The 10,794-nt window shown below is 35.4% G+C and overlaps 1 long non-coding RNA gene across 5 annotated transcripts; it reads left to right on the top strand.

The window, feature by feature from the left end:
- Positions 1 to 1,401: 1,401 nt before the first annotated feature.
- Positions 1,402 to 10,518, top strand: LOC110929429. 5 transcript variants are annotated; one of them, XR_004889384.1, is made up of 8 exons: positions 1,402 to 1,551; positions 2,888 to 2,972; positions 3,828 to 3,983; positions 4,138 to 4,521; positions 5,146 to 5,257; positions 6,318 to 7,667; positions 9,004 to 9,088; positions 9,944 to 10,247. It is a non-coding gene; the product is annotated as an uncharacterized LOC110929429 (long non-coding RNA). The 5 variants fall into 5 exon arrangements; XR_004889382.1 differs by lacking the exons at positions 1,402 to 1,551; positions 2,888 to 2,972 and adding an exon at positions 10,254 to 10,518 and having other exon boundaries at positions 2,979 to 3,983; positions 9,944 to 10,099; XR_004889381.1 differs by lacking the exons at positions 1,402 to 1,551; positions 2,888 to 2,972 and having other exon boundaries at positions 2,979 to 3,983; positions 6,318 to 6,412.
- Positions 10,519 to 10,794: the final 276 nt, after the last annotated feature.

The following is a 10,794-nucleotide window of genomic DNA, read 5'->3' as shown; positions in this document are numbered from 1 at the left end:
CCTTTGATTTGGTGTATATGCGTATCTTGTTTTGATTTTCGATTATTTACTCATTTCACATGAATCTTGATGAATGTCTTTCATAGAATAGGTTCATGTTAATTATCTAATCTTCACGGGTTTGGGTAATTTCTGGGTGAATTGGCCAATAACCTTAGAAACGGTAATTAAGAGATAATTAGAACTTGATATCCTACTAATCTTGTCGTTGAGAGGCTCGAGGTTGTTAATAGGTCTCGGTTTGGTATATAGCTAAGATTAGGTTTTGAGAGAAATCGGTCTTAGTTCCCTAATCATATTCGTGTCTATTAAACCAAGTTAAAATCCATAGTTGCCTCAGACTTTCACACTGAGAGGTAGATTGTCATATTAAGGCACTTTAAAAGAAGTTAGAGGACTGAGAGGAAATCTAACCAACCGATAGTCGTAACAGCTCTGTAGAGTCTCACAAGTTTCTTCCTGGGAAGGGTCGGGAGGTCTTAGTAGGGATTTCTTAGGGTTTAGCATATAAAGATCCCGGTTCCATACCACGTTAATTCTGAATAGAAATCCATTCCTAGTTGAGCAGGATTCCAGCCTAGGTAGTCTTCATCACCACTGAGTAAAAACCTTCGTCTAAGTTCGCGTTTAGTTAGTTAACTTAGTTTACTCTTAGTTGCAATTTTAGGATTTTTAGTAAACGCCCCCCCCCCCCCCCCCAATCAAATAAACAATTAGTTAAGTTCGTGTCAGTCTTAGTCTAGATAGAGTCATAGCGTAATTTAACTGAGTCTCGTGGGTTCGATATCTGGACTTACTTAGCTTTACTAGAGTCGATCGGTTCACTTGCCGGTTAGTAGTTTAGTCGAGTTTAGAGAGTCTAGAGTATTACTTTGAGTCTAGATTTAGTTTAATTTTAGTTATTTTTGTTAAACTACTTTTAGGACATCAAGTTATGCTAAACCCTAAGAAATCCCTACTAAGACCTCCCAACCCTTCTCAGGAAGAAACTTGTGAGACTCTACAGAGCTATTACGACTACCGGTTGGTTAGATTTCCTCTCAGTCCTCTAACTTCTTTTATAGTGCCTTAATATGACCATCTACCTCTCAGCGAGAAAGTCTAAGGCAACTATGGAATTTAACTTGGTTTAATAGACACGAATATGATTAGGGAACTAAGACCGATTTCTCTCAAAACCTAATCTTAGCTATATACCAAACCGAGACCTATTAACAGCCTCGAGCCTCTCAGCGACAAGATTAGTAGAATATCTGTAACACCCCAAAAATATTTGCTAAAATGTTATGATAAAAAGGGTAGTAATTTAAGTTAATTAAGTGGTAAATATGGAGGGACTAAAGATGTAAATGCCCAAAAGTTTAGATAATAAAATGTTAAATGATTAAAGCCCACACACAACTCGTGTGTGGGGTTCTGGACGATCGACAGAGAGGAGCAAGGAGGGGTGAAACCCTAACTTCACAAAATCCACAAGAATTACTAGAAATCTTAAGGAAATCGAAAGAATAATCATCAAATTCTAAGCTCCTACACCTGTTCTTTGAAGTGGTAAGTTCAATTTTGTGATTTTCTAAATTGTATGAAGTGGGTCTTAACCCAAGCATGAATGCATGGCATAGGATTCGTGAAATTTGGTTAGGATTAAGGATTAGGATAAGAATTATAGCAGAAATTATGTTTGAATTGGGATGGTTGTTGTGATTTTAGCAAAAACCCGCTTGTTAAGAAGCTAGTAATTGTAGGATGATGGAATGAGATCATATAACTAGAACTTTGATTATGAGCTTGATGTGATACATGAATGATGAATAAAATTTATGTAGGAAGGAGTAGTTATGTAAATCCGAATGAATATGAATGTTGTATGATGATAAACTAATAAGAATGTGCCTTATAGTATTGTACCGAATACCATGATTATGATGCTTACAAGGTGTTTGATAAAATGCCTACAAAGTTTGTGTAAAATAGTTACTTTTGACAGCCTTAGATAGTCATCTTGTAAAGGCCGTATCTCATTCGTTATTAGGAGTTAGACAACGAGCCTTATATCGTTGAAAAGATTGTTTCGCATATTACATTTCATATTTGGTCATAAGAGGCTGGTTATGAGATTTAGTGGGTCAAAACAGCATGAAAAGTTAGTAAATTCGTTTTGACAGCAAGCTGTTTGGAAGCATTTCAGCTTCTGTGCTGATTTTGTAAAAATCATATAAAATCATAGGAATGTCCGATTGTTACGATCTTTATATGCTTAGAAAGATCTCTGAGTGTAGATCATTTCATATTTGAACATGAAGAACTGAATCAGAAGATAAATGGGTTAAAATGTGTCATGAACAGCTGCTGCGCAGAAAGTTGCTGCACATTTTTAGTATAAATATTAAGTAAAAATAGTTGTATTGTTATGCACACTTGTATGAATCATGAACTACTGATTTTAATAAATTATTAGTAAGTTATTTGATTGTTTTAAGTGTCTAAAACACTTACCAACTAGTCTATGCATATGATTGCACCAACGGGTCGAAACGGGTTGTTGATAGAAAATAGTAGAATGGATGTGTAAAAACCAAGGTGTTAAGAAATGGTATGAAATGTTTAATGTATGAAACAAGTTGCCTAACTTAGAGAATGTTATCATTCTAAGTATGGAATTTTGAAAGAATAATGAACATGATGTAAATACATAATTATGCATGCTAGAAGCTCATGTATGACTTTTGTGATGATGGAATGATAAATTGTTAGATTGATTAGCATTGTAGTATTATGATACATGTTGAACTCGTTAAGCGATTGACACGTGAATAGAAGTGTGATTAGTGATGCGTATGATTACGTATACTAACTATTGAATGGATGTAATGGAATGAGATAATAGGAACGTGTCAAGGAGAGCTCAAGCATAGGAGGATAACGGGTCAAGATAAGGCAAGGTGACAAATACACTTATTGGAATACTCAAGGTAAGTGATTTCTATAATCACTTCTTTAGTTGTTTAAGTAATATAATGTTTTAATTATTAAGTTCATATGAAGTTGAGGTTAAATCAATGGATTATTTTGATAAATGCACGAATGGGTCGAATAATTCATAGATGAATAACAAGCCGAATACGTATAAGTTAAGAAATTCCTTAACTCGGATGTTGGACTTCAAGATCACGTGATAGAATATTAAATTACAATCATATAGGAAGAAACGTGACGCAAAACGGACGAAAAATGAGAGAGTTATGTCCGTTTCAGTAAGGATTAATGGCTAGGAAAAGTGCAGAGTTGACACGGCCGGGTGGTGAACTGACACGGCCGGGTGAAGGTTCTGTCAAAAATATTATTTATGTGATTTATGCGCCGTAGGCTTCGGTATATTATCCGTGAACTACGACGGGCCTCCCAAACATGATTTTGAGTGTTTCCTTGACGATTATAAGTTGTAAACCCAAGTCTAAGCCTCATGTAATTTATATAAGAGTGTGATAGATGTATGTAATGAAGTTGGACATGTATTACATGTAAATGTATACAAAAATACGTACGGAACACGTAGGTATGAATACATGATTGTAGGTATGATTAAATGTATATTAGGTATGTAGATGTGTATGATTGTAAGTTTGTACGTGTGCAAGTATGTGCGAATGCATGATTTGGATGCATTTGAGAATTAGCGTTACTAATAATGCCCTTGGGTTTGGAATATAAGTTGATTGGATGCATTTAAATGGTTAACGTCCTTTTTATGAAGATGTAGTAAATGAATATGTTGAGATTACGGGTTTGGCTAACCAAGTTATTATTGAGTATGTTTGAAAGTGCAGGTTATGAATGTCGGACTTTCGAAGTGTTGATATAATAATGAAACGGTTGAATGTTGAAAGGATAATCGGATTGAAGTAACTTATGCGGTTAGAATATGCTATGGACGTTTTAGTTTATACAATATTATATGTTTGGTCGTCACCATCTACTAACAGGTTAGTTGTATGAGAGTATATGTCATACCCATTTAATTGGGTAATCGAATGCGTAAGAGAAATGAAAGTACGCACACGAATGGAACTAAAATGACGGTTTTATAAGCAAACAAGTATAATGACTAACTTTTTAAAGCTTTGTTGTTGAATGTAGGTAAATCCTCAATTTTGGCGACTTGGAGAATCGGAGCGAGCGCGTGTTCGTGTTATGCGATACCAAACGCTTCCGCTAGCTTGTTCAAATGTTTTTGATCCAAAATTTATTGTATTGGTTTAGTAGTATCTTGTTGAACGAATTGTAGAATTGTATCTAGTTTGTTCATGTTTAAAACAGGGGTATGCTCGTTTTATGGACGGGTCATGCCCGATTTTTTTGTTACATTATAGTTTGATAATATCACATTTAGGAAGGTGAAATTTTGGGCGTAACAAGTTGGTATCACAGCCTAGGTTTGAGGGATTCGTGCAAGAGTATCAGTGCTTGAACTCAAACCGATGGCTCGTGCAAAAGTGTGCTCGCTCCGAGATCGCCAATGAGGTAAAATTTTAAATTTTTTATTAATATAAGTATGTATAGTGTGTTACGGTATAAGTTTTAAGGTTCAAGTAGGTTATGGGTGATAAGGCGTGTAAAATAAGAAGTCCCGGGACCCGTGTAGCTGAAAACGGACCCGGTAAATGGTCGGAACACTCAAAAGAAATTCAGCAGTGTTTCAGCAAACGGGAGGCCGTCGCCGACGCCCCCTTAGTCCCGACGCCCTAAGTGTCTGCCGACGGGCAAAAGTGGCCGAAGCCACATTCCAGGACCCGTCGCCGACGGGTGTAAGGCCGTCGCCGACGGCTTGTGGAGTAACAATCTGCTAAAAATTTTATTTTAGTATTATTTTCGCGTTTCGAGTTACCGGGTTGTCCGAAGGCCTATTCGAATGTTTATGTAGGGTCCAAATAATGCCAAATAAGATGTATCTAACCACAATTAGTGGTTACGATGGAAAGAAACTTGTAAAGGCCTTGTTTTCGTACTTTGAGTTTCTAAATTGTCTAAAAGCTTAATGAATGTTCGTGTAAGATCTATATAAGGCCTAGTACGACATATGTGACCACGATTAGTGGATAAGATAGACGGAATATGCTAATCATTTATTTATATGCTATTTATAAGGCCAAGAGCACGCGGGTTATGTGAAGGGTAAGCGCGATTGTTCGGAAGGAATGATCCGTGAATGCGGTCTAGGACCGGCATCAAGGCAAGTAATAAGACGAATTGACCCCTGGTACGTATACTCAACGCGTTGATGTATGAAATAGTATAATTAGGCAAGTGAAAGAAAAATCTAAATGAATATAACAACGACATGGTAAAGGAGTTTTAAAAATGTAACACGTGCCGAAACTTAATTCTTCGGGCATAATGTGGCGATTACGCGAAGACACGAAACTAGTACGTGGATTGTGTACCTGGCCAGTACACAAGAAACGTATGACGTTCGTGAGACCGCGATAATTGTTACATGTATGTCCGTTAGAATTGGGTAGCAGGTGGGCGTACGGGTGAAATGAGTAGTAAGACTCTCGGGAGATTGAGAGTACTACGTAAGAGTACAAAATGCAAGTGATAAGAATAAAATGTTGAATCCGTAAGAAGTACGGACCAACAATGTATGAATGCAATGCTTGAATCCGCGAGACGGATTCAATGAATGAAAGATACGAATGCAATGCTTGAATCTGCGAGACGGATTCAAGGAACGAAAGATACGAATGCAATGCTTGAATCCGCGAGACGGATTCAAGGAATGAAAGATACGAATGCAATGCTTGAATCCGCGAGACGGATTCAAAGAATGAAAGATATGGATGCAATGCTTGAATCCGCGAGACGGATTCAAGAAATGAAAGGCATGAATGCAATGTTCAAATCCGCGAAGCGGACTTAAGGTATAAAAAGGCGAAAACTAGTCTACATAAGAAGAGTCAATAGTTTGACCATGATTGCGTCAAACAAGTCATATAAGTAAATGTAAAGCAAATGAACAAAGGAATGACAAGAATGAAGATATTCGAATGTGAAGTAATTACGTACCAAACAAATAAATGTTCCTTAAGTGATGTGATTCAGTTTATGCTTGAACTTCTATATATATATATATATATATATATATATATATATATATATATATATATATATATATATATATATATATATGAATATATTTATGCAAATGCGTTTTGTACAAGAATGGTCGAAAGGACAAATGGGTCATACGGGTCAGATGGCGATCACCATTTGAACTCGGTAGCTAATGTTTTGGTTGTTAAATTTTATACTCATAGGTAAACTTGATGAATAGACGCGCAATGTCACTAACCGGAAAGGAATGATTACCGTAAAGTATGGATAATGAATCAATGGAATTTACTTCCGTCAGGTACGTATAAAAAGGGTTGTAACTTTAGTATGAGGTTATGACTCGACTAGAGAGGGATGCGTCAAAATAGAATATGTGTATACAAAACCGTAATGAAAAATGTGAAGTGAACTTCTAAATGTTCGTAATGATCATTGAGTGGTATTGAACCTGAATGCTCATAACTGTGGAAATTCTGATAGAATATAAGAGACGACAAGTATCGTTAAGAAATGCTAACTTTGATGCTCGGCTTGTTGGCCATGTTCATTTGAACAAGATATTGTAGGAAAGATACGCATGGCACGTATAACAATAGTAACCATGGAAATAATACTTGGTCTTCGAATTAAGTACGGATAAGTAAGTTGAAGAAGGGTGACTTTGATTTAAATAATAAGTCTTTGAATGATTATAGTATGCATATGATAATGTATTGACCCCCCCCCCCTATGAGTTTAAAAGGTAAACAAAAGTAATGATAGAAATTGATTGTTTGGATGGCTCGTGGTGAACAACATGAAAGATAGCATAGGATGTATGAGCAGTATGAAATAAACCGATTTATTTTCATTAGTAAATATACGAATGTAATATGCTTAAATAGGATGTTAGAAACAAGACATAGACTTAGTCTGTATGATTAATAACTATATACACTTGGAATAAATTCGATGAATGAAGCGCTAGTGATGATATGTGCTAGGAGCTAGCATTATAAAGTCAAGACGACACTAACAAGAGCTCGGGGTCAGATTCTGACCTTAATGCGAATATGAAAGTAACTTACTTGATTTAAGAACGGAGGGACAACGCGTACAAAGACGTTTACGAATGAATGAAACTCTTGCCAAGATCTCGAATGCATCCCTGTGGTAGTAAGCATTGTGAATGAAAAGATAAAAGAGTGGGTGTACAATTGGTCCGGTTGGAATGAGAAAGGTTTCGGGGACGAAACCTTCTTTAAGGGGGGTAGACTTGTAACACCCCAAAAATATTTGCTAAAATGTTATGATAAAAAGGGTAGTAATTTAAGTTAATTAAGTGGTAAATATGGAGGGACTAAAGATGTAAATGCCCAAAAGTTTAGATAATAAAATGTTAAATGATTAAAACCCACACACAACTCGTGTGTGGGGTTCTGGACGATCGACAGAGAGGAGCAAGGAGGGGTGAAACCCTAACTTCACAAAATCCACAAGAATTACTTGAAATCTTAAGGAAATCGAAAGAATAATCATCAAATTCTAAGCTCCTACACCTGTTCTTTGAAGTGGTAAGTTCAATTTTGTGATTTTCTAAATTGTATGAAGTGGGTCTTAACCCAAGCATGAATGCATGGCATAGGATTCGTGAAATTTGGTTAGGATTAAGGATTAGGATAAGAATTATAGCAGAAATTATGTTTGAATTGGGATGGTTGTTGTGATTTTAGCAAAAACCCGCTTGTTAAGAAGCTAGTAATTGTAGGATGATGGAATGAGATCATATAACTAGAACTTTGATTATGAGCTTGATGTGATACATGAATGATGAATAAAATTTATGTAGGAAGGAGTAGTTATGTAAATCCGAATGAATATGAATGTTGTATGATGATAAACTAATAAGAATGTGCCTTATAGTCTTGTACCGAATACCATGATTATGATGCTTACAAGGTGTTTGATAAAATGCCTACAAAGTTTGTGTAAAATAGTTACTTTTGACAGCCTTAGATAGTCATCTTGTAAAGGCCGTATCTCATTCGTTATTAGGAGTTAGACAACGAGCCTTATATCGTTGAAAAGGTTGTTTCGCATATTACATTTCATATTTGGTCATAAGAGGCTGGTTATGAGATTTAGTGGGTCAAAACAGCATGAAAAGTTAGTAAATTCGTTTTGACAGCAAGCTGTTTGGAAGCATTTCAGCTTCTGTGCTGATTTTGTAAAAATCATATAAAATCATAGGAATGTCCGATTGTTACGATCTTTATATGATTAGAAAGATCTCTGAGTGTAGATCATTTCATATTTGAACATGAAGAACTGAATCAGAAGATAAATGGGTTAAAATGTGTCGTGAACAGCTGCTGCGCAGAAAGTTGCTGCACATTTTTAGTATAAATATTAAGTAAAAATAGTTGTATTGTTATGCACACTTGTATGAATCATGAACTACTGATTTTAATAAATTATTAGTAAGTTATTTGATTGTTTTAAGTGTCTAAAACACTTACCAACTAGTCTATGCATATGATTGCACCAACGGGTCGAAACGGGTTGTTGATAGAAAATAGTAGAATGGATGTGTAAAAACCAAGGTGTTAAGAAATGGTATGAAATGTTTAATGTATGAAACAAGTTGCCTAACTTAGAGAATGTTATCATTCTAAGTATGGAATTTTGAAAGAATAATGAACATGATGTAAATACATAATTATGCATGCTAGAAGCTCATGTATGACTTTTGTGATGATGGAATGATAAATTGTTAGATTGATTAGCATTGTAGTATTATGATACATGTTGAACTCGTTAAGCGATTGACACGTGAATAGAAGTGTGATTAGTGATGCGTATGATTACGTATACTAACTATTGAATGGATGTAATGGAATGAGATAATAGGAACGTGTCAAGGAGAGCTCAAGCATAGGAGGATAACGGGTCAAGATAAGGCAAGGTGACAAATACACTTATTGGAATACTCAAGGTAAGTGATTTCTATAATCACTTCTTTAGTTGTTTAAGTAATATAATGTTTTAATTATTAAGTTCATATGAAGTTGAGGTTAAATCAATGGATTATTTTGATAAATGCACGAATGGGTCGAATAATTCATAGATGAATAACAAGCCGAATACGTATAAGTTAAGAAATTCCTTAACTCGGATGTTGGACTTCAAGATCACGTGATAGAATATTAAATTACAATCATATAGGAAGAAACGTGACGCAAAACGGACGAAAAATGAGAGAGTTATGTCCGTTTCAGTAAGGATTAATGGCTAGGAAAAGTGCAGAGTTGACACGGCCGGGTGGTGAACTGACACGGCCGGGTGAAGGTTCTGTCAAAAATATTATTTATGTGATTTATGCGCCGTAGGCTTCGGTATATTATCCGTGAACTACGACGGGCCTCCCAAACATGATTTTGAGTGTTTCCTTGACGATTATAAGTTGTAAACCCAAGTCTAAGCCTCATGTAATTTATATAAGAGTGTGATAGATGTATGTAATGAAGTTGGACATGTATTACATGTAAATGTATACAAAAATACGTACGGAACACGTAGGTATGAATACATGATTGTAGGTATGATTAAATGTATATTAGGTATGTAGATGTGTATGATTGTAAGTTTGTACGTGTGCAAGTATGTGCGAATGCATGATTTGGATGCATTTGAGAATTAGCGTTACTAATAATGCCCTTGGGTTTGGAATATAAGTTGATTGGATGCATTTAAATGGTTAACGTCCTTTTTATGAAGATGTAGTAAATGAATATGTTGAGATTACGGGTTTGGCTAACCAAGTTATTATTGAGTATGTTTGAAAGTGCAGGTTATGAATGTCGGACTTTCGAAGTGTTGATATAATAATGAAACGGTTGAATGTTGAAAGGATAATCGGATTGAAGTAACTTATGCGGTTAGAATATGCTATGGACGTTTTAGTTTATACAATATTATATGTTTGGTCGTCACCATCTACTAACAGGTTAGTTGTATGAGAGTATATGTCATACCCATTTAATTGGGTAATCGAATGCGTAAGAGAAATGAAAGTATGCACACGAATGGAACTAAAATGACGGTTTTATAAGCAAACAAGTATAATGACTAACTTTTTAAAGCTTTGTTGTTGAATGTAGGTAAATCCTCAATTTTGGCGACTTGGAGAATCGGAGCGAGCGCGTGTTCGTGTTATGCGATACCAAACGCTTCCGCTAGCTTGTTCAAATGTTTTTGATCCAAAATTTATTGTATTGGTTTTTAGTAGTATCTTGTTGAACGAATTGTAGAATTGTATCTAGTTTGTTCATGTTTAAAACAGGGGTATGCTCGTTTTATGGACGGGTCATGCCCGATTTTTTTGTTAAATTATAGTTTGATAATATCACATTTAGGAAGGTGAAATTTTGGGCGTAACAATATCAAGTTCTAATTATCTCTTAATTACCATTTCTAAGGTTATTGGCCAATTCACCCAAAAATTACCCAAACCCGTGAAGATTAGATAATTAACACGAACCTATTCTATGAAAGACATTCATCAAGATTCATGTGAAACGAGTAAATAATCGAAAATCAAAACAAGATACGCATATACACCAAAATGAAGGTTCCAAAGTTCTTTACTTTTCAAGAAAATCCATAAACCACATTAATAACGAATAAAAATCCAATCTTTGT

Source organism: Helianthus annuus, chromosome 3 (assembly GCF_002127325.2).
Source record: "Helianthus annuus cultivar XRQ/B chromosome 3, HanXRQr2.0-SUNRISE, whole genome shotgun sequence".
Classification (NCBI taxonomy): domain Eukaryota; kingdom Viridiplantae; phylum Streptophyta; class Magnoliopsida; order Asterales; family Asteraceae; genus Helianthus; species Helianthus annuus.
The sequence above is the reverse complement of the archived record's forward strand: the minus strand, read 5'-3'. Positions and strand labels throughout refer to the sequence as shown.